Source organism: Bos indicus, chromosome 1, assembly GCF_029378745.1.
Source record: "Bos indicus isolate NIAB-ARS_2022 breed Sahiwal x Tharparkar chromosome 1, NIAB-ARS_B.indTharparkar_mat_pri_1.0, whole genome shotgun sequence".
NCBI classification, from domain to species: domain Eukaryota; kingdom Metazoa; phylum Chordata; class Mammalia; order Artiodactyla; family Bovidae; genus Bos; species Bos indicus.
In genome coordinates, this window is record NC_091760.1 from 42,290,381 (window position 1) to 42,314,334 (window position 23,954).

Genomic DNA, 23,954 nt, shown 5'->3' on the forward strand with positions numbered 1-23,954 from the left:
ACGACATTACCATATGTTGGTAAACACTGAACTCATCTGGAATATTTTAAGCCTTTTTCTAATAATATCAGAAAGAATCAAATGCAAGAAACTACCTGTTTTTCTGAGACAAATTTCAGTTAATCACAACCTGAGATACATTTTAATAAATGAGAGATTATATCATATCTGCTTCTACTAAAATATAGTGTTTAGACAGCTTTAAAACATTTATATATATATATGTATACACACATACGTATATATATATATCAAAATAAGTCAACAGTACTTCAATATGTGTAAATTTATTGAATTTGAAAATATAAATGCCTATGCAAAGAAGGGTAGCATTTTTACTTTCATGAACAATTATTGCAAAGCTAATATATTTTCTTTTTTACCTTATAAGCCTTATATATTAGTCAAAGATAATATTTATAGGATTTAGATGTGCAACCTTTTTATTTATTGAAGAATTCAGCCTATTTCAGTGGTGGTATGTTTTCAGAATGAATGAATTAAATAAAATATAAAAGAAATATTTTTAAAAGTTTTCCAAATTCCAACTTCATTTGCTTGTTAATGTCTTTAAAAATCTCTAGAGAAGCATATAAGCATTCATTCAGTCTTTAGACATAGATGTATTAGGTGCTTAGTATTTTCTAGGCACAACTCAGGCACTTGGAATAAAAATCACTATATTTGGGTGGGAAAACATATAAAACAAGTAAATAAGTGATAACTATTTACTCATGACTACTACTGTAAGGAAAGTAACCTAGTTGCTATGAAAGATGTCCCCAGTCACTAAGTCATGTCTGACTCTTTGCGATCCTATTGACTGTAGCCTGCCAGGCTCCTCTGTCCATGGGATTCTCCAGGCTAGAATACTGGAGTGGGTTGCCATTTCCTCCTCCATGGGATCTTCCCAACCTAAAGATCAAACCCGCGTCTCCGGTGTCTCCCGCATTGGTAGGCATGTTCTTTACCACTGAGCCACCAGGGACAAATTTCAGATACAGAAGTCAAAGAAAGTCTCTTTAAAGAATTGACATTTAAACTGCCATCAGAAGGATGAGAATAAGCCAGAACGTGAACAGTGTTCCAAAAACAAGAAAGAGCAGATGGCTCTGAGCTGAGAAAAGAGTTTTCCACATCTTGACAGAGGATGTTTGTAGCTGGACTATAGTGAATGAGGGAGCAAAGCTTAGTGATGTAATGATGAAATTTGGAGTTCCTAGGAGCCAGAGAATGCACGTGAGAAGTTCGGATTATATTTTAAGTTCTTTCTGGAAGACACTGAAAGTTTTCAAACAGTAAGTGAAACTGACTTACCTTTTTGAAAGAGTGTCTGGCTGTCCTGTGGGGAAAGGATTGGATGAGGTCAAGCGTGAAAGGAAAGGAATCAGAATAGTGCAGCCAAGAACCAATGTCAATGGAAATGGAGAGAAGTGAGTAGAATCAAGGTATATTTTTAAAGTAAAGCTGGCAGGACTTGCACATGATCATTTGGTGGGTATGGGGGATCTAGGAAAAGGGAAGCATCATAATTGACTTTCAAGTTTCTGTCTTTAGCAACTGGCTAAATGGTGGTTCTAGTCACTGATATGGGCAAGACTAGGGACCATCAGATAACGGCCAACCTGGCCTAGGTGTCTGGCATCAGCTTTGTGCCTTGAATCCAATATGGTTTTCATTTTGACTTCCATTCCTTGCTCCTTGAATCTCCTTGTTTGATGTGACCTATGAGTCCTACTGATTGACACAGTAATTCATTTCATGGCCAGTTTTAATTTCTGTTTTTGAAACATTTATATATTAAGAATCAATATAGGTTCTTCCTGTATTTTGTTGGCTATAAATAATATCTAGGATTACAGTCTCAGTTATTTACTATATTTTGCGGTATGTTACTTTTTTCCCAGGCTGCTAATATACTTCAACAGGATACCAGGTGAAAAAAATTATTCAGTCTTCTATTCTCTCCATAAGGACAGTAGCTTTATGAAAGCAGGGACCATATATACCATTTCAGTGTCCACAGTGCCTAACAATAAGAGACAAATGACTGTTGGTTTGAAATTTACAGCAAAGCATTACAGTGATCCCTTCACCCTCCACCTCCCCCTATTTTCCATCGTATGGTGTTTACATCTGCTATGGTAGCAAACTCAGCCAAATTGAGATTTGGAGCTTGTAATATGTTACTTGGATTCTTCCAAGGCATACTTTTCATCTCAAAACTCTCAGTGTTCCTAAAAACTAGCACAGGAAGAAATATTAATATTTTTTCATCTATTCATTCATGTATTCATTCATCTAGCATATAAAATGCTGACCATGTGCCAATCATAGGACTATATACGTGAATAAGAGAAAATTCTTGACCCTGAATAGTTCATAATATAACATGGAAAATATATAGTCCCAATATATTTGTCTGCTACTTTTTTTTTCCTGCCACTCTTGTATAACTGCGGCTGTATTATCACTGTATCCAGCAAGTTAGATGTACTTAGTAATTTGGGTACCATATAAGGCCAAAGTATATACAAAATGAACTTCAGGGTCCTTAGAAGACAGTGTTTGTTAAATACTAACTGATATCACTGTAATAGTTTAAATGCTATGGAATATAAAGGAAAAGAAGACATATATAGTGGTTATTATACATTAAGGGGTCTTTATTATTAGATTTAACATGACAGTTTGCATAACTTTATATATTATGACGAATGGACATTTTTTTTGCTTTTACCTGTGCTAAGCATTGTGCTTTGTGTATTCAAAACATTGTCTGCCTTACATCTTTGGAAAAATATTGTAAGGATGCAATTATAATCACCACTTCTCAGAGAGAATCTGAAGTTCAGAGAGTTTGAATAAGTTGTATAAGATCATGTAGCTAATGAGAGATGAGGCTTAAATGTAAGGCAAGCATGTCTGGAACTGGAATGTAAGGCAGTCATCCAATTTATTTCATCTGTTAGATGCTAGAGAATTATAATTCCTCTGTTTCTGGAAACATGAATAAGGGTGGGAGATGAAAAGCTTGATCCCATCCATAGCTGAATTTTACTATAGCTAACTGTTTACTCCATGCAAGAAGATTTATAGTTATCTGAGGGATTAATGGGTCCTAACACCTTTTCACGGAAAAGGCAATGGCAAGCCACTCCAGTACTCTTGCCTAGAAAATCCCATGGATGGAGGGGCCTGGTTGGCTACAGTCCATGGGGTCGCTATGGACTGAGCGACTTCACTTTCACTTTTCACTTTCATGCATTGGAGAAGGAAATGGCAACCCACTCCAGTGTTCTTGCCTGGAGAATCCCAGAGATGGCAGAGCCTGATGGGCTGTTGTCTATGGGGTCGCACAGAGTCAGACACGACTGAAGCGACACAGCAGCAGCAGCAGCAACACCTTTTCATTATAAATATCAAACTTAGCATAGCATTTCAGCTAATTTGTTTTATGTGAAAGGTATGTTAAGTTCACACTTTATGTCAGTTTTAAATTTGACTTTTAAAAGTAAGCATATGGACAAAGATGTAGGGAAAAGGAAGCTTCCATTTATTGTTCAGGAACCAATAAATTGGTATAATCACTTTGGAGAGCAAAATAATAGGAAGATTTCTGTATACTTCATACAAATGCATTTCTGCTTTCATTCACAATTTAAAGAGATATTTACATATATTCAAGGAGATTTGGACAGAGATGTTCCGTGCAGCACTGGTTTAAACAGCAGCAATTTTTTAAAAGACCTACAATTTTATCAATAAAGGAAAAAGTAAATAACTTTTGGTATAGTCATGCAATGGATTAAACATTGGTTAAAAGTGAATGAACCAGAAGTACATACATTGGCATAGATAAATTTAGAAATCTAGAAAATGAAACATTGAATTAAATGCATAACACACATAAAATAATTCATTTAAATAACATTGAATATCACTCCAAACAGGATTATATAGCCTTATACTACATTTCATACTATACTGTATTATAAATAGTACAATATATACTATTGTTACATAGCACAAGGATTTATTATGCATATTAAGTTTATACATATGCTTACAGTACTTATACAGACTGGTTCCAAATTGGGAAAGGAGTACATCAAGCTGTACATTGTCACCCTGCTTATTTAACTTGTATGCAGAGTACATCAGGAGAAATGCTGAACTGGTTGAAGCACAAGCTGGAATCAAGATTGCCGGGAGAAGTATCAATAACCTCAGGTATGCAGATGGCACCACCCTTATGGCAGAAAGCAAAGAAGAACTAAAGAGCCTCTTGATGAAAGTGAAAGAAGAGAGTGAAAAAGTTGGCTTAAAACTCAACATTCAGAAAAGTAAGATCATGACATCCGGTCCCATCACTTCATGGCAAATAAATGGGAAAACAATAGAAACAGTGAGAGACTTTATATTTTGGAGCTCCAAAATCACTGCAGATGGTGACTTTAGCCATGAAATTAAAAGACACTTGCTCCTTGGAAGAAAAGCTATGACCAGCCTACACACAGCATATTAAAAACCAGAGACATTACTTTGCCTACAAAGATCCATCTAGTCAAAGCTATGGTTTTCCAATAGTCATGTATGGATGTGAGAGTTGGACTGAGTACCAAGAATTGATGCTTTTGAACTGTGATGTTAGAGAATACTCTTGAGGGTCCCTTGGACTGCAAGGAGATCAAACCAGTCAATCTTAAAGGAAATCAGTCCAGAATATTCATTGGAAGGACTGATGCTCCAATACTTTGGCCACCTGATGCAAAGAACTGACTCCTTGTAAAGGACCCTGATGCTAGGAAAGATTGAAGGCAGAGGAGTAGGGGATGACAGAGGATGAAATGGTTGGATGACATCACTGATTTGATATGATTTTGAGCAAGCTCTGGGAATTAGTGATGGACAGGGAAGCCTGGCGTGCTGCAGTCCATGGGGTAAGCAAAGAGTCGGACATGAATGAGCAACTGAACTGAACTGAATAGTAATGCATATGAAGATTTTGGGGGTAAAACACAACAGAATCTGATTGAGGAGATCATAAAAGGAACTCCTGCTTGTCTGGAAAGTTGCTTTGTTTTGTTTTTAATTACACAAAAAAAGATGGAAACCAAATCCTTCAATTTTCCTGTTTTTTTTTTTTTAAACTAGGTGATAATATATGTTCATCATAGTATTGTACTTTTGTATTTTTTGTGAAACTTCATAATAATCAGTCAGCTTGCACTTGAAATTATATTCTTAAGAGCATTTCTGTTATTTACATTATAAAAGAGGTTTGTTTATATTTTAGTGATTTCTTTTATGAAATGTAACTTTGGAATGCAAAGTATGTTTCCAATCCTTCTTTGAAATGTACATTTTTGTATTTTAAAAGTCCATAGCAAAAATAAGAACACACATTTTGGATTCAATATAGTTTTTCATCCTTTGTGCAGCTTAAGAAACACACCATGTCTCTGATCTCACATCTCAGCCTTGTGATGGCAGCTTAGTCATAAAATATCAATCACAACAACAGGACGTGGGAATAAGCTGGTGACATTCCTCTTTTCTGATGAGTCAGTAGTTGAAACATTGTAAGTTCCCAGCTACTGTGATCACATCCATCTCTTGTTAATAAGGAAAGTAAGTCATTTTAAATGAGAATATTATTTCATAAGTCATTAACTTTTGAAGTCAGAAAATTGATCCAAGAATGGCTTGTTATTTGAATTCATCAGCCACAAAGTAACTATTCAGCCTTTTAGGAAGTAGTACCTGTAAAAAGAAATAGTGCTTTTGAGTTATTATAATGTGATTTGAAAGATAGAAATGATCGTTTTTAAAAGAAAATGCCATTTGATTCTGAACTTATCTTTTATTACTATCTTGCTTTATATCACTAATACTATCTATTGTACTCAATTTTAAAAGTCATTATAATTATCTCGTTTTATACCCTTGTGTAATGCAAACTTATTTTTTTCTCTACAGGAAATTATTTTGTCTGTTTTTTAAAATAAATCAGGTGTATTTTTTTTCTGTGTAAAATTATTGAAAAACAATTTATATGAAGCATTTGTTGGATATACAGTTCTTAAAAAAATGTTTTTGGGAGGAAGGTGTTATTTCACTGTGAGATCCATTGCTTTTGTTTTACACTAGAGGTAAAACTTTTGAAAGCTTTCTAAGACACTAAAATATGTTCTCTAATTTTATTTTCCTTTCTTAGGGAAAATAACAGCTATTTGAACTTCTGTTTTTCTCAATACTTCCTGTATTCCAGGCTCATTATACACTTTAAAAGACTCCAGTAAATGTTGACAAGTTCCAAACCTCATGTACTTCCTCACTCCTATTTCCAAATTAATCCCTCCCTCCAGCTTCCCACATTCGTAAGTGCTATCGCAATTCTCCCAGTTGCCCAGACTCAAAACCTCTCTTACCCTTTTGCATCTTTCACCTTTCACATCCTCATTCTTTCCTACCAATCAGAAATCAGCTACCAAAGGAACCTCCTGTTTCTGTGCCTCTCCTTACCACTCTTTCCCAGGCCTCCATTGCCTCAAGCCTAGGTTACTGCAATAGTTCTAAAGATTCTCTCTGATGCTATCTCTCCTCGTCTTGACAATCCAGGCACATCGTTACTTTTCTTTTCCTCCAATATACATGCAACCCACTCCAGTATTCTCTCTGGAAAAAACTCCATAGACGAGCTTGGCGGGCTACAGTCCATGGGGTTGCAGAGAGTCAGACAGGACTGAGCACACATGCGTAATATGCACTACTGAGTTTAGATATTTACTCTGTTCTTTAGTGCTATTTACAACTTCTTCTTTTATGACTTTGGAGACTTTTCATGGTTTTGGTCAATTCTTCTTATTGGACCTATTGCTTTACCATATTGTCTTGGTTTCTGCCATACATCAACATGAATCAGTCAAAGGTGTGCATATGTCCCCTCCCGTGTGAACCTACCTCCCTCCCTACCCTACTCCTCTAGATTGTCACAGAGCACTAAGGTGAGTTCCTTGCATCATACAACAAATTCTCAGTATCTATTTTACATATGGTAAAATGTATTTTTCAAGCTCCTCTCAATCCATCACAACCTCTCCTTCCCCAGCTGTTCTCTGTGTCTGTGCCTCTATTACTGCCCTACAAGTAGGTTTGTCAGTACTATTTTTCTAGATTCCATATATATGAATTAATATATGATATTTTTATTTCCCTTTTTGAATATTTTACTCTGTGTAACAGGCTCTAACAAATGTTTACAGATTACCTACAATATGCTAAGACCATGCAGGCACTAGACACACAACAGTGACAAGGCTAATTTTTATTGTTCCTTTTTAGTCTATTTTTGTTCCTTCACAAAGTAAAGGGTATCTCTCTTTTCCCCAAAACCTTACGCTTTCTACATGCACTGGTCATCCTGTTACATAGCCTTTATTTTTCTCTTTGCACAAGCAAAGGGAGTGTATTTTTGAAAATAGTTGTCATAATCAATAAGCTAACCCCTCCCACTTCTATTGTTTCTAATTTGAGATTGGTCTCTGTAGCATCACTGAGAAAATGCTAGGAGGAATTTACTGAATTCCATGATTATTAGTGTATTAAACCTTGTAGTTAAATAGTAACTTCATCACATTTTATTCCCATAAAATCCTGAGTCAGGATGAGAAGAAGGGAGGGACTAAGGTAGCAAAAGCTACTGAGTAAAATTTATTGAATACACATTTTCTTCTGTTTTTTTATTTATTTAAGCACAAAGCAAACTAATCAGTTTTTTATAACTGTAACTATGAAGAATTAAGGGCACGACTTATGAAAAAAGGATGATCAGTGTATATCTGAGGCAATATTTCTCTGTTTAATTTCCTAAGAAAATATAAGTATCATGTTAATAAATATTGTTTTACTATAGATATAAAATTATATTTGTAAAAATTAGCAGTGCAATACTATTCAGCAGCTGAGATGAACAAACTACTAATATATACACCAACATGGATGAATCTCAATTTGTTTTGCCACAAAAAAGAAAACATACAAAAAAGATTGAATACTATATGATTCATTTACATAAAAATATAGAAAATGCAATCTAACCTATATTGAGAGAAAGTGGATCAGTAGTTGTCTGGGACAGTTGTGGGGGAGCAAGGGATTATAAATGGTGCAAAAGGAATCTTTTGCTGGTAGTAAAAATATCCAGTATCTTGATGGTTTATTAGTGTATACTATGTCAAAACTCATCAAATTGTACAATGTGAGTTTATACAGTTAATTCTATATAAAGCATACAATAATAATGGGAAAGATTAAATTTTAGTGTTTCACTATTTTAATATTATAGGGAGATACTGAGTAAATACAATCCAAATTTTCCCCCAAAGGTACTAACTTTAGTAAAACATAGGCCTGGTGTCTATTTTATCCATCAAAGCCCTTATATTAATCCTAATTGTTTAAAAATCCTGGTCTGATGATTTTAACATCCCTCTGGTATCTAGTTCTGATGCTTACTCTGTCTCATCAGCGTGTTTTTTTGCCTTTTGGCTTGCCTCGTAATTTTTTCTTAATAGATGAACATTAAGTGTCAGATTAAAGGAACTGCTATAGGTAGGTCTTTGGTTATGTGGTGGTGAGGTGAGGGACAGGGGAAGTGTGCTGTTTTCCTGTGATTAGGTCTCAGTCTTTTAGTGAGGCTTTGCCTCTGGCCTGTGAACTTCACATGTATTCTCAGCATTTGTTGTTGTTGTTTTTTTTTTTTTTTTCCTCCATTCACAGGTAGAACAGGATGACTTGAATGGGCTGGGGTTGATTATTTCTTTTCCCCAAACCAGTTAGACTGTGATAATACATGAGCAGATTAAGCTCTGGTTATCTAGTTGCCCTTTGGGGCAAGTCTTATTAAAAACAAAGTGTTGTGGAATATTTAAAATGGTTCCTTTTCTTCTACAACTGCCTGAAGAATGAGGGAGCTTTACTCCAGTTTTTACCGTAAGAAACTGGAGGTAAAATCCACAAAGTATGGGGGTTCTTCTATCACTAGTAGCCCTGGAGTTTTCAACTTTCCGGAGTTGTCCACGCTGGGTCTCCAGCAATTTGTCAATTACAAGGCAGGTTTCCTGCCCCAGCACTGGTTTCCACAGCAGATTCTGTTCTGTTTCTGCTCCAATAAGCCAGGACTTGCTGTAGTTGCCTGTCTTTCTAATTCAAAAGCAGTGGTTTGCCTTCTGAATTCATCTCTTTTATGAATCCGAGAAGAGTTGTTGATTTTTCAATCTGTTCAGATTATTACTTATTTTTAGGATGGACTATTTCCCAGCTCCTTACATGTGGGACCAGACCCACTGTTTATCTTGATTCAGAATTAGGTCTGAACTGGAACACTGGTGAATCATTTCTGCCTGATGTGTATACCTTTTTTGAGAAAATGAGACTTTTTTCAATACTGTTACTTTCTACACTGACCGAGGAATTTACACTCATCAGAAAATCAGGAAGTAAGAAAAATAATGGCAAAGAATGATGAATTATGCTGGTGGTGGTTTGAAGGAGATAAGAGCATAAGTAACAATTTATTATGGATTTTATATTATCAGGGTATCAAAGACTCAGGTAATGGGGATAGAAGAATATTTAGTAGAATTATATATGATAAAATTATCTAGAATCTGAAAAATTAAGCATACCCTTCTGTTGTCCAGCTCTGAGTCTAAGTAGATGACACTGGGACCCACATGGATAAAAGTGGGACAGAGACAATTCTCCTGTCGTATGTATTGCCAAAGCTCAGACTGAAGAGATTTCCTTCATTTGAAAGACAGATAACAACAAAACTGAAGCCATCATGTGACCAATTAAGAATATTTCAGAATCAAGCAAAAGAATGTTAATATAGACGATTAGGAGGAAGTTCAGACCTCTTAAAATCTTTTTGCTATAGAAATTAGAAGCATAAAAAAATGTTTATGATTTTCAAAAGTATAGCTTTGAACTCAGCCATAGGAGGGAAAACCATAAAGTGAAAAAAAAAATTGGATATGTAATGAGAGGTAAATATACTAATTTAAGATATAAAAAAAATGTGATAAGGAATAATGAAAGTTCATATAATAGGAAATGGAGAAATAACAAACCAAATTAATAATGTTGCAGACACATTTTAAAAGTCAATTCAGCATTTTTAGGAATAGAAAACTTATTAAAGTGGTGAGATAGGAGTCCATGAAAAGATAGAGAGCAAGATAGCTGTATCTTAGGAATTATCCAGAAGAGGTCATTGAAGACAGACATAATCCAATAGTTGTCACAAAATGTAAAACCTGATCTACAGAATTAAAAGATCTTCTCATTTATATTCCCTGGATATAATCTGAAAACATGTTTTGGGTATATCTACCTTTTTACTTGAACACAAGGATTTTAAAACATATATCTTGAAGGTTTTGTGACAAAAATAATTGTTGACAACATTAATCAGATTATAGTCCAAATAAACCTTCCCTGGTATCTCAGCAGTAAACAATCTGCGTACAATGCCCAAGTTGCAGATGTGGGTTCAATACCTGGGTTGTGAAGATCCCCTGGAGGAGGGCACAGCAACCCACTTCAGTATTCTTGCCTGGAGAATACAAGGACGGAGGAGCCTGGAGGGGTACAGACCATAGGGTCACAAAGCAACTTAGCACAAGACTGCAGAGTCAGAATAAATCCAAGAAGGTACTCTCTACATCTGGACTTCTTTACCCTCTTGCAGTCACTGCCCACTTTAAGAAATACATATACACATGTAGTCATGTGCACGAAATTATGCTCACAGAAATTCACAGTCTGCTGGAAAAACACCCCAGGAAATTCTCAGCCTTCAAAGTTCATTAGATGTTGAGGGGGATACGCTGGGCTGGAAGAAACACAAGCTAGAATCAAGATTGCCAGAAGAAATATCAATAACCTCAGATATGCAGATGACACCACCCTTATGGCAGAAAGTGAAGAGGGACCCAAAAGCCTCTTGGTGAAAGTGAAAGTGGAGAGTGAAAAGGTTGGCTTAAAGCTCAACATTCAGAAAACGAAGATCATGGCATCCGGTCCCACCATTTCATGGGAAATAGATGGGAAAACAGTGGAAACAGTGTCAGACTTTACTTTTCTGGGCTCCAAAATCACTACAGATGGTGACTGCAGCCATGAAATTAAAAGACACTTACTCCTTGGAAGGAAAGTTATGACCAACCTAGATAGCATATTGAAAAGCAGAGACATTACTTTGCCAACAAAGGTTCGTCTAGTCAAGGCTATGGTTTTTCCTGTGGTCATGTATGGATGTGAAAGTTGGACTGTGAAGAAGGCTGAGAGCCGAAGAATTGATGCTTTTGAACTGTGGTGTTGGAGAAGACTCTTGAGAGTCCCTTGGACTGCAAGGAGATCCAAGCAGTCCATTCTGAAGGAGATCAGCCCTGGGATTTCTTTGGAAGGAATGATGCTAAAGCTGAAACTCCAGTACTTTGGCCACCTCATGCAAAGAGTTGACTCATTGGAAAAGACTCTGATGCTGGGAGGGATTGCGGGCAGGAGGAGAAGGGGACAACAGAGGATGAGATGGCTGGATGGCATCACTGACTCTATGGACGTGAGTCTGAGTGAACTCTGGGAGTTGGTGATGGACAGGGAGGCCTGGCATGCTGCGATTCATGGGGTCGCAAAGAGTCGGACACGACTGAGCGACTGATCTGATCTGATGATGACTGGACTTTAGCTGTGACATAAGCTGCCAAAATTTTGGAGAACTGACTTCAAAGAAATGGGAACAGACAAACCCTGAATTAAATATTGGGCAGGCCTAAATATTCATTTGGGCTTTTCCGTAACATTTTGACATTTTACTGAAAAACATTTTGGCCAACCTAATAGAATGCTCAAACTACTGCACAATTGCACTCATCTCACACACTAGTAAAGCAATACTCAAAATTCTCCAAGCCAGGCTTCAACAGTATGTGAACCATGAACTTCCAGATGTTCAAGCTGGTTTTAGAAAAGGCAAAGGAACCAGAGATCAAATTGCCAACATCTGCTGGATCATCAAAAAAGCAAGAGAGTTCCACAAAAATATCTATTTCTGCTTTATTGACTATGCCAAAGCCTTTGACTGTGTTTCCACAACAAACTGTGGAAAATTCTGAAAGAGATGGGAATACCAGACCACCTGACCTGCCTCTTGAGAAATCTGTGTGCAGGTCAAGAAGCAATAGTTAGAACTGGACATGGAACAACAGACTGGTTCCAAATCAGGAAAGGAGTACGTCAAGGCTGTATATTGTTACCCTGCTTACTTAACTTCTATGCAGAGTACATCATGAGAAATGCTGGGCTAGATGAAGCACAAGCTGGAATCAGATTGTCAGGAGAAATATCAATAACCTCAGATACGCAGAAAGCAAAGAGCTAAAGAGCCTCTTCATGAAAGCGAAAGAGGAGAGTGAAAAAGTTGGCTTAAGCTCAACATTCAGAAAACAAAGATCATGGCATCCTGTTCTATCACTCCATGGCAAATAGATGGGGAAACAATGGAAACAGTGGCAGATTTTATTCTGGGGGCTCCAAAGTCACTGCCGATGGTGACTTTAGCCATTAAATTAAAAGATGCTTACACCTTGGAAGGAAAGTTATGAGCAACCTATACAGCATATTAAAAAGCAGAGACATTACTTAGCCAACAAAGGTCCATCTAGTCATGGTTTTTCCAGTAGTCATGTGTGGATGTGAGAATTGGACTATAAAGAAAGCTGAGCACCGAAGAATTGATGCTTTTGAACTGTGGTGTTGGAGAAGACTCTGGTGAGTCCCTTGGACTACAAGGAGATCTAACCAGTCCATCCTAAAGGAAATTAGTCCTGAATATTCATTGAAAGGACTGATGTTTAAGCTGAAACTCTGATACTTTGGCCACCTGATACAAAGAACTGACTCATTTGAAAAGACCCTGATGCTGGGAAAGATCAAAGGTGGGAGGAGAAGGGGATGCCAGAGGATAAAATGGTTGGATGGCATCACCAAATCAATGGACATGAGTTTGAGGTACTCCGGGAGTTGGTGATGGACAAGGAGGCCTGGTTGTCTGCAGTCCATGGGGTCACAAAGAGTCGAACACAACTGAGACTTAACTGTACTGAACTGAAATAATATATACTTAAAGCAACTAAGGTGAAGCTGATCAGAGCACTGCATGACTAATTTCAAGATGACTATCAGAGCCTGCTGTGTTGTTTCTACATGTAGCCCCCCTATCTCTATGAAAGTCCTTGCCCACTGATTGTCAGTGGGGGCAGTCAGCCTTTAGACAGGAGTCTACCTTCCCGACCTACCCCCAGTTGCTGACCTCTGAAATAAATGAAGCTTTCCTTTCCACCTCCCTGGTCTCTGTGTTGGCTTTAGAGCAGCCACCAGCCAGAAACCCACTTTCGGTAACAGCTTTTGGGCACCCAACATGAGGCTGTGCCTTCATGACATCTGGCTCCCCTGGGTTTTCCAGAGCCAACGGCTGGAGCAACATGCCAAGATGGTTGAAATGAGCCAGCTGCTCATGGCTAGCTGGCCCCAAGACGGGGATTTTGAGGGACACTCATATCAGCTGCAGAAACCATTTGTTTTGGGGATCCTCCCAGTTTCTCCCCTGCTCGGCACTGGCTGCTGACTTACGCTTTTCTTTGGTGAAAAAGAGACATGCATCTGGATGAGCTGATGAGCTCCAAGACCCAGTAAGTCCACCAGTGTGAACCTGGGCAAATCTCTTTTGAGCACAAAGCACTATTTGGGCCTTTTGCCAATTGGTTCTGTTGACTGTCTGCCATTGAGTACTGTTTGTGAATGAAAAGTGCTATTTGGGCATTTTTGCCAGTTGGAGAAGGCAGTGGCACCCCATTCCAGTACTCTTGCCTGGAGAATCCCATGGATGGAGGAGCCTGGTAGGCTGCAGTCCATGGGGTCGCTGAGGGTTGGACGCGACTGAGAGACTTCACTTTCACTTTTCACTTTCATGCGTTGGAGACGGAAATGGCAACCCACTCCAGTGTTCTTGCCTGGAGAATCCCAGAGACGGGGGAGCCTGGTGGGCTGCCGTCTATGGGGTCGCACAGAGTCGGACACGACTGAAGCCACTTAGCAGCAGCAGCAGCCAGTTGGTTCTGTTGTGCACCTGGATATTGAGGACCCTTTGTGGAAATGTTTGTTCCAGACTCCGTTACTGGTTATTCCCTCAGCAGGTTTGCGACAGTTCTGTCTTCCGTTGCGTGAATGCATATTCCATTTATGCAACTGGTATCTTTGTTGTCTTTTGTAAAATGGGCAATTCAAGTTCAATTCACTAGGAAAAAAAACTCTATAAGATTACAATTAAAGCAAAATAAAGATGAGTTTTTAAACAATGTATGGTAATTCTATTCTTCAGACTCCAGAGGGTTAAGATGAAACTCTTAAAACTCCAAAATTGGTTCTTTATGCATATGCAGTTAAAGAGAACTAGTGTGATAAAATGTTGTTTTCAGAATTCTAACTCTGAGAGAACAAAAATATGCCTAGGAGAAAGTTTGAAGTGAGCTCTTATCATGTCCTTAAAATACAAATACAGCCCACTTGACCTGAGACTTCAGTTTTGGGTTAATTAGAAGAACTTCAAAAGATGTTTGGGTTCATTAAACATGCATCTTCTATCACATTAAAGAGAAATTATACTATGAAAAAAGTATGTTTTTAGAGGTTATAGAACACAGTCTTAAGTTTGCCAATCAGAAAATGTTGGTGTAGCAGTTCAATTACTTCTTTCTTGGTTTTGTTAGGGTCATTTAAGTTAAAATTTGTAATATGTGATTAAAGCTACTAAAATGATAAGGAAACCATTTTAGTGTGTAAAGCAGGTAGCATATGTATTACTGGTGAAAGAAGGTATAACTATGGAAATATTTTTGTTGAGGAAAAAAGCAAAATAATTTTGTCCTAGATCTACTTGCTTATGTATGGGGAAAAATAAGGGATAAATTAATATGGACCCAGGTTGTGATAAAAGATTTATGAAAAATGACTTCGGAAAAAAAAAATGTGTGTTGTCAGGATTAAGATTAGACTTAAGTAAGTGAACTTTGTTGTTAATAGCAAGCTAATACAAGATTGGAATTTGGTTTTCTTTCTTCCTGTTAAGAAAACAAAATTTTCCTGGAATATTGAGCTGCTTTTGATAACAGATTGTAAGTTTCTTCCTCTAACTAACTTTCAGTGTTCCAGAGGGCCTCTAGGCATCTTAGAAAAAATATTTAAGTAACTAGAATTATTTGGTATGTTAAATTATATGAAAAAATTGATAACTTTTGGATCATACTGATCAACTGGGTAAGAAATTTTTAAATTCTAACAGAGCTGTTGTTTTACTTCAAACAATATTTTTGACCCCAGTGTTCTGATGGAAAAGAAATCATCTAATGAAATTATCACAGAGTCTGATGTGTATCACTGCTGGCTCTAAGTTTACTGCTGAAAGTACATGTGCAATGCCTATGTGGCAATTGGGTATAAGTGATAAAATATATAGCCTTTAAAATATTTCCCTGTCAGCATACCTCTGTACTTGTTTGTTTTGTCTGATCAGTTTTCCCCCAAATGTAGATAACTAGACCAATATATATACAAAAAGTTGGCCTAGCACCGATGGATGTGAATGGATGCAGAGCAGGCAACTGAGCCATTCTGGCAATGCTGGGAAAATATATTATCAGTGCTGTCAATGAAAACATTTATGATTAAAAGGGGAAAGCGAAGAAAGAAATGTTCACTTATTGGGGTGTGGGGAAGTCATTCTGGCTTAAACCTGATTTAATTTGAACTTTGAAAGAGGAAGTATTAGTCACTCAGTCATGTCCAACTCTCTGTAATGCCATGGATGGTAGCCTACCAGGTTCTTCTGTCCATGGAATTTTCCAGGCAAGAATACTGGAGTGGGTTGCCATTCCCTTCTCCAGGGGATCTTCCTGACCCAAGCATTGAACCCAGGTCTCCTGAACTGCCGACAGATTCTTTACCACTGAGCGACCAGGGAAGCCCAGTTTGAAATTTAGACTAACCAAAATAGCTTGTTTGTGGCCTGTTAAACATACATTGCACACTGCTTTAACCATTAAGAAAAAAAATTACATTTAGAGAATATATATTTTGATTATTATCCTCATTGTATTATGCCCACTAATTTTCAAATGTTTGTTCAGGTACTATAGCAAAATAACCAAAGAGAGAGGTAATATAAAATATATTGTTCTAATATAAAATCTTGATGCTAAGCTTGGGACTTGAATTTATTTCCAACTCCATGTCCATTCCAAAACCTATGCAGGACTATACACCTCTGTAGCAAGAAGTCACCAGAGAGGCCATCACCCCATTCCTTCAAAGAGTTGAGAAAAATTGGAACAGAAATATAGCTATAACCAAGTTCCTCTGCCAAGTTTATGATTAAATTTTCTTTCTAAAACTTGATCCCCTTCCTTGTTCTGTACCTGTCTCTCTTCAAGATTGAGGAGTAGTAAAGAAAAGTGAAAATTGAAATGGAGCAGGGTCCTGTGGTCCTCCCTTCTCCTATGTCCTCAGTATGCCTTTTGGCTGTAGGAAAACCTTAATAAAACAATAATTTAATTAAAGGAGTGAGAAAATGCAGAAACAAAGGAAAATGCTCAAATTAGACCAAATAATAATATTTAATAGTTTAGTCATTAAACAAAAGTCAGGGACCTTAAGTTCCTCCTCAGGGGCTATAGATAATATTCTGAATGGTATCCATTGAGCTACCTTATAGATACTTTGGGGTTTCCCTGATGGCTCCACAGGTAAAGAATCCATAGGACATGACTGAGTGACTAAACTTCACAGCAGAATTTAAATTAAAGAAACTTTAGTAGGGTGTGATCTGTGGTTTGTTTTTTGTTGTTTTGTTGATCTTTTCACCATTTGGGCCTGAAAAAACTACTTAGCATATGGCCTAAACTTCAGAAGCATTTATGAAGATAGTCTGTTTTCATTCAGATAAAGAGAAGTAACTCACTCATTGTTTTATTGTGGGTTGTTTTTTTTTTTTTCTGTAGACTCTTGGCTGTATATTAGGACAAAAATAATATATATTTACAAATAAATCAGAATTTGATTTTACATACTGTAAATGTCTAGAATGCTATTTAGAAATATTTATATTAGATGAATTAGTATATGGATGATGAGCATGTTTTAAGTGGAAGTCTGATAAGCATATCAGCAAAAGATTTAAATTACAGTAACCGATTGTGACATCCTTAGTAAATGCCAAGAAACATAGCTTTTACAGCAAGTTCATGGAAATACTCCGATTAAATATTCATGAATTCTCTACTAAAAGAAAAGTCTCTTATGGTCTTGTTTGACAGAGAATGACCTTTGCTTCAATGAGTTCCCATCTTTGCTGTAACTTAGTGTTCAGATACCCCGCTTAGATGAATAAAACATAGCATTTTGTTCTTTGTATTTAGTATATGTGATAATTAACAGAAAGGAAGACTTTGAAGCTTTAAAATGAAGTAAATGGGTTGAAAAAAGGCATTAAGAAATCTTTGAATATCAATTTCTCAGCAGGAAATTTGTCAAAGCAATTAGGATCCACCCTGACTTGGGCAAACACAGTAGTGTTCAGTTGATGTGCTCGTTCACGTAACTCAAGCATTTTAACTTTAGTGATCTGTGCTAGTCAAACAATCTGTCACCTGATGGTTCATATACATAGGAGTCAATGGCTCCGTTATGTAAAAAAGAACTTTATGATAATAATGTCAGATATACTATAGTTTTTAATATGAAAACAAAACAAATAAGAAAGCATAAATTGGATAACTTTCAACCAGATATACTATAGATTCAATATACATTCAATTTTGGTATTCGTGCTTCTCTTTTTAGTTTTTATAGTCCTTTAGAAGAAAGGTGCTTTTATTTTCTACTGAGATATACTCAGAAAACAGTAGCAGTTAAGGTGGGCAGGAAGTCATGTCCTGGAGATCTGAAAATTTTGCTAAAACAACCATCCATTCCACCACACCCTCTGAGCAAATAAGGTATCACCTGATCCAAAAGAAAGTACTACATTAATTTTTGTGGCCATAGAACACCAACGATGTATTTAATCAGTAATTTACTTAATGGCCTGACCCAGAGGCAGGAGTTTATTCTATGGTGTTGAAAGATTATTTAGGACTTCATTGGGTAGATATATAGGGAATAAGGTATGGACTCATTAATATTTTTCTAATGATATCTTTATGGAAAGACATGTGACACTTGACTCTAATGGAAACATTGATATCACATGTCCCCAAAGAAGGAGTATTTGTGCCTTTTATGTGAGAATTATATCAGTTTCCTGCCAAAGCTCTCTGAAATATACTAGACACATCCAGAAACATTACAAAAAGGCATTACTCTTATTTGGTTAACATAAACTTGCAGAATTAAAACATAAGGCCAAGTTCATATTATTGAAATTGTTCATTGAAAATGCATGCCCTGAAAATTAGATTCTAGCATTTTGGCTAGAATGCAGTACCAGTGGGTGACATGAGATTTTTAAATGTTCCCTGGCATGCAATTAACAGGACCTAGAAAATTCCAATAAAGTATATATGTTTGAATAAATGTTTCAATTTCCTGGACTTACTTCTATATCGGCAGTCCCCAAAGTATTTCTACAGAGGATTACTCCTATGACATACTTTTAAAAAAGTGTTTCCTTGGTCAGTTGAGTTGAGGAAATGTGCATGCTATATGATATTCTTTGCTACTTACAAAGCAGAATAATAACACATTCAAAGCTTTGATTTTTTTAAATTTTATTTTATTTTTTAACTTTACAATATTGTATTGGTTTTAATACCTTTAATAAGAAAAGTTATTTGGCTTTTTTTCCCATCTAGTGTTCCCAAAATAGTACTTAACTACACAAATCTTTTCCTGTGCAATATTTATTGAAATCCTAAACATGTAATTTTCTGGAAAATTACTCCCAATGTAGCATTTACCAAAGATATTCAAATTTAATATCCTTTGGGAACTACTTGCCACAAGTCTTTCATATATGAAGAAACATTTTATTTTCTGCATGACTTTTTAGCATGTGGCATATGAAAGGTTTTCCTGGATTTGTGATGTTGACTATTGCAAAATCGTGTAAGATTTATTAATGAAATGGCTCTTTTATGATAATAACAGTGTTTGTTCAATGTTCTCTTGTTCATGATAGTAGCAATAGCCAGGAATCTTGCATGTTTGCAATGTATCAGGAGTTATTTTAAATGCTTTAAATGAAACTATATACTTAATCCTCACAATAACCTTCAGTAGTGGATATTATTATTTCTTCTTTTTATTTATTTTTTTTTTCTAATTTTATTTTATTTTTAAACTTTACATACTTGTATTAGTTTTGCCAAATATCAAAATGAATCCACCACAGGTATACTTCTTTTTAGAAGAAAAAAAAAGAAAACAAGAGAAGTTAAATAAATTGCTCACATTCACATGACCAGTAACAGAGCTGGGATTCAAAACCAAGGAGCCTGACTCCAAGTTCACATGCATAATCCCAGCACTACATTGACACCTATCAGGAGAGCCCCTGCTGGGACTCTCCTGATCCTCCCTCCATCCTCACTCATTTGTGGCTTTAGGTTCCTAGTGGCTGCCAGGGTATCTCAGTGAAAAGGAAACCCAGTCTTGTTCCAGAAACGTAAGACATTTGACAGTCTTTCTGAGTTTTTTATGCCAGAAATATGTCAGTAGTCAATACAAACTCTTGAGCTAGGGTCAACATAATAAAGTTTCCAAAGGTTAGACTAATATTATTTCCAAAAGTAGTTTTCTAGACATTCTGATATTTTATGAACATAGTGCCAGTAAAAGTTTTCCATTTTACATAATATGAAATAAGGAAAATATAATGTCATCACCTCTTTTTTGATATTTACAGTAACTTTAATCTAGCATTTCCCAAAGATATAATTAGAATTTGAAGATATTATATCTCCTTCATGGAACACCTATCAGCATCTTAAAGACCAGAGTTACAACCTCCTTAGTTTGGTAAATAGTGATTTATGACCAGTGAGGTGCTGGTATTTTTTTTTTTTTAAACTTTACATAATTGTATTAGTTTTGCCAACTATCAAAATGAATCTGCCACAGGTATACATGTGTCTCCAGGGCAAAAATGAAAGGAAGTTTGATTTGCAGAAGTGAAAAGATAGGCACAATAGGTTCTGAAAAGCTGACAAAGTCTGACTTTAGTATACCATTTGCTTCTTAATCTTGTCAAAATCGCGCATTACCTCTTACATTATCATAAAAATTGGCATCTCTTTACTTGGAGGCCATTATTTAAAAGGTCAAGAGGGATTTTTTAAGGGTTATATTCAAGTGTCTTTTCTGATTACTTTATGTGGACAGTTTACATAAGTGCTTGAAAAGTCACATTTGGACTAAGTCACTATCAATATGGTTGTAATACTGTAGACTTTCTTCCAGAATTCCAACACTAGATGCATATCAAGATAGCCTTTATCCTAATAATTCTATCTCTATATACTTAAATGTACTCCCATCACAAAAAGGCATATGCAAGAGTCTATAAAAAGGACAGTAAGTACACCCTAAGTGGGAACAAAATCCCCAAAGGGAACACCATAAGGAAAGAAAAGAGGAAAGCCATTTAGACCAGGTTTATTTCAAAGGTTCACTATCTATAGGTTTTTACTCCCTAGATTTCTGTGCCCTAATGAAGTTCCCTCTAATTCTTTAGAAATACCACCTTATCGCAAAATGGCACATTGATATGTATAAGACGTTCAAAAATACTCTCATGAAAACATCTAAGACAACAATACCACCCATAATTATGCTACTATTAATAGCATTGTACCCATCCTCATTGCATTGAAGCTGTCAGGGAAGAAAAAGAAAATTGCCTACCTTCTTTTTATATTGTTCTTAGACTTGTGAATTAAACTGACAAAAGAGAGATTATCAACAGAAAAGATGAATTTTTATTCCTGTATATACATAGTTCATAGAAAAATATGACTCAAGGAGACATTTAGAACTGGGGACTTATATCTTGACAGGGGAAGGGGAGGGGAATAAAGAGCACTTATGGGAACACAAATGACATTTAGAAAAGATAAATGGACCCTTACAAAAATAGATGGCAGATATATAGTTTTGTGACAGTGTCTGTTTAGATGATTTCTTAGGGTGCTAACTTCTCTTTTCTGGTGATAGGCATCAGTCCTCTCTGGTTGCAGAACTCCTGAGGGAGGGGATTTATGACAGTTGAATTCTTCCAGGAGGCTTTGACTTTAAACAGATAAGTAGAGTTTAGAAGTTTAAAAAAAGAAACATCATAGTGCATATTCTCAAATGGACAAGATATATAAAGTGTAGAGAGCAGCGCTAAGGCTAAGTCACTTAAGTCGTGTCTGACTCTTTGCGACCCTATGGACCATAGACTGCCAGGCTCCTCTGTCTGAGGAATTCTCCAGGCAAGAATACTGCAGTGGTTAACATTTCCTCCTTCATAGGATCTTCCCAAACCAGGAACTGAACCTGCGTCTCTGGCATCTCCTGATTGGCGGGCAGGTTATTTACCTCTAGCGCCACCTAGCAGAACAGTTCAAAATGTGGGAAGATGTAACTGAGATTAGGAAATTGATCTGAGCAAATTATACTCAGGTTTTTCTGAAGCATAGCTGCATGCAAGGAAACATTTCTGTGGGTATCTGGGAAACAAATCTCCAGCAAGCAGAGGTCATTTCTCAGTGGATTTATGACTCATTTCTCACTGGATTTATTATATGGGCTGATTTTTAGCCTGCTAGACCACTTCTCTTTGAAAACAGATTTGGCTTGCTTAAGAACCAGGCAAAATTAGGCAACTAACAGCTACAAAGATGTGCCAAAGATGGCCACAATAAAAGACAGAAATGATATGGACCTAACAGAAGCAGGAGAAATTAAGAAGAGGTGGCAGGAATACACAGAAGAACTATACAAAAAAGATCTGCATGACTCAGATAATCACAATGGTGTGATCACTCACCTAGAGCCAGACACCCTAGAATGTGAAGTCAAGTGGGCCGTAGGAAGCATCACTATGAACAAATCTAGTGGAGGTGATGGAATTCCAGTTGAGCTATTTCAAATCCTAAAAGATGATGCTGTGAAAGTGCTGTACTCAATATGCCAGTGAATTTGGAAAACTCAGCAGTGGCCAAAGGACTAGAAAAGGTCACTGCAGTCCCAAAGAAAGGCAATGCCAAAGAATGCTCAAACTATTGCACAATTACACTCATCTCACACGCTAACAAAGTAATGCTCAAAATTCTCCAAGCCAGGCTTCAATGGTTCACAAAATCTGAACTTCCAGATGTTCAAGCTGGATTTAGAAAAGTCAGAGGAACCAGATGTCAAATTGCCAACATCCATTGGATCATTGAAAAAGCAAGAGAGTTCCAGAAAAACATCTATTTCTGCCTTATTGACTATGCCAAAGCCTTTGACTGTGTGGATCACAACAAACTGTGGAAAATTCTGAAAGAGATGGGAATACCAGACCACCTGACCTGCCTCTTGAGAAATCTGTGTGCAGGTCAGGAAGCAATAGTTAGAACTGGACATGGAACAACAGACTGGTTCCAAATTGGGAAAGGAGTACGTCAATGCTATATTTTGTTACCCTATTTATTTAACTTATATGCAGATTACATCATGTGAAATGCCAGGCTGGATGAAGCACAAGCTGGAATCAAGATTGCCGGGAGAAATATCAATAACTTCAGATATGCAGATAACACCACACTTATGGCAGAAAGCAAAGAAGAACTAAAGAGCCTCTTGATGAAAGTGAAAGAGGAGAGTGGAAAAGTGGCTTAGAACTCAATATTCAAAAAACTAAGGTCATGGCATCCGGTCCCATCACTTCATGGCAAATAGATGGGGAAACAGTGGAAACAGTCCAGACTTTATTTTTCTGGGCTCCAAAATCACTGCAGATGGTGATAGCAGCCATGAAATTAAAAGACGCTTACTCCTTGGAAGAAAAGTTATGACCAATCTAGACAGCATATTCAAAAGCAGAGATATTACTTTGCCAAAAAAGGTCCGTCTAGTCAAGGCTATGGTTTTTCCAGTAGTCATGTATGGATGTGAGAGTTGGACTGTGAAGAAAGCTGAGCACCGAAGAATTGATGCTTTTGAACTGTGGTGTTGGAGAAGACTCTTGTGTGTCCCTTGGATGGCAAGGAGATCCAACCAGTCCACTCTGAAGGAGATCAGTTCTGGGTGTTCTTTGGAAGGAATGATGCTAAAGCTGAAACTCCAGTACTTTGGCCACCTCAGGCGAAGAGTTGACTTATTGGAAAAGACTCTGATGCTGGGAGGGGTTGGGGACAGGAGAAGAAGGGGACAACAAAGGATGAGATGGCTGGATGGCATCACCAACTCGATAGACATGAGTTTAAGTGAACTTGGGGAGTTGGTGATGGACAGGGAGGCCTGGCGTGCTGCAATTCATGGGGTCGCAAAGAGTCAGACACGACTGAGCGACTGAACTTAACTGAACTGAACTGAAAATCACTACAGACGGTGACTGCAGCATTGAAATTAAAAGATGCTTACTCCTTGGAAGAAAAGGTATGACCAACCTAGACAGCATATTAAAAAGCAGAGACATTGCCAACAAAGGTCCATCTAGTCAAAGCTTTGGTTTTTTCAGTAGTCATGTTTGGATGTGAGAGTTGGACTATAAAGAAAACTGACCACCAAAGAATTGATGCTTTTGAACTGTGATGTTGGAGAATACTCTTGAGAATCACTTAGACAGCAAGAAGATCCAACCAGTCCAT

General features: G+C 37.0%; 1 protein-coding gene across 4 annotated transcripts in view; it reads left to right on the forward strand.

The window, feature by feature from the left end:
• Positions 1–23,954, forward strand: part of EPHA6 (EPH receptor A6) — a 1,027,581-nt gene that overhangs the window by 580,925 nt on the left and 422,702 nt on the right. The window lies entirely within an intron of this gene.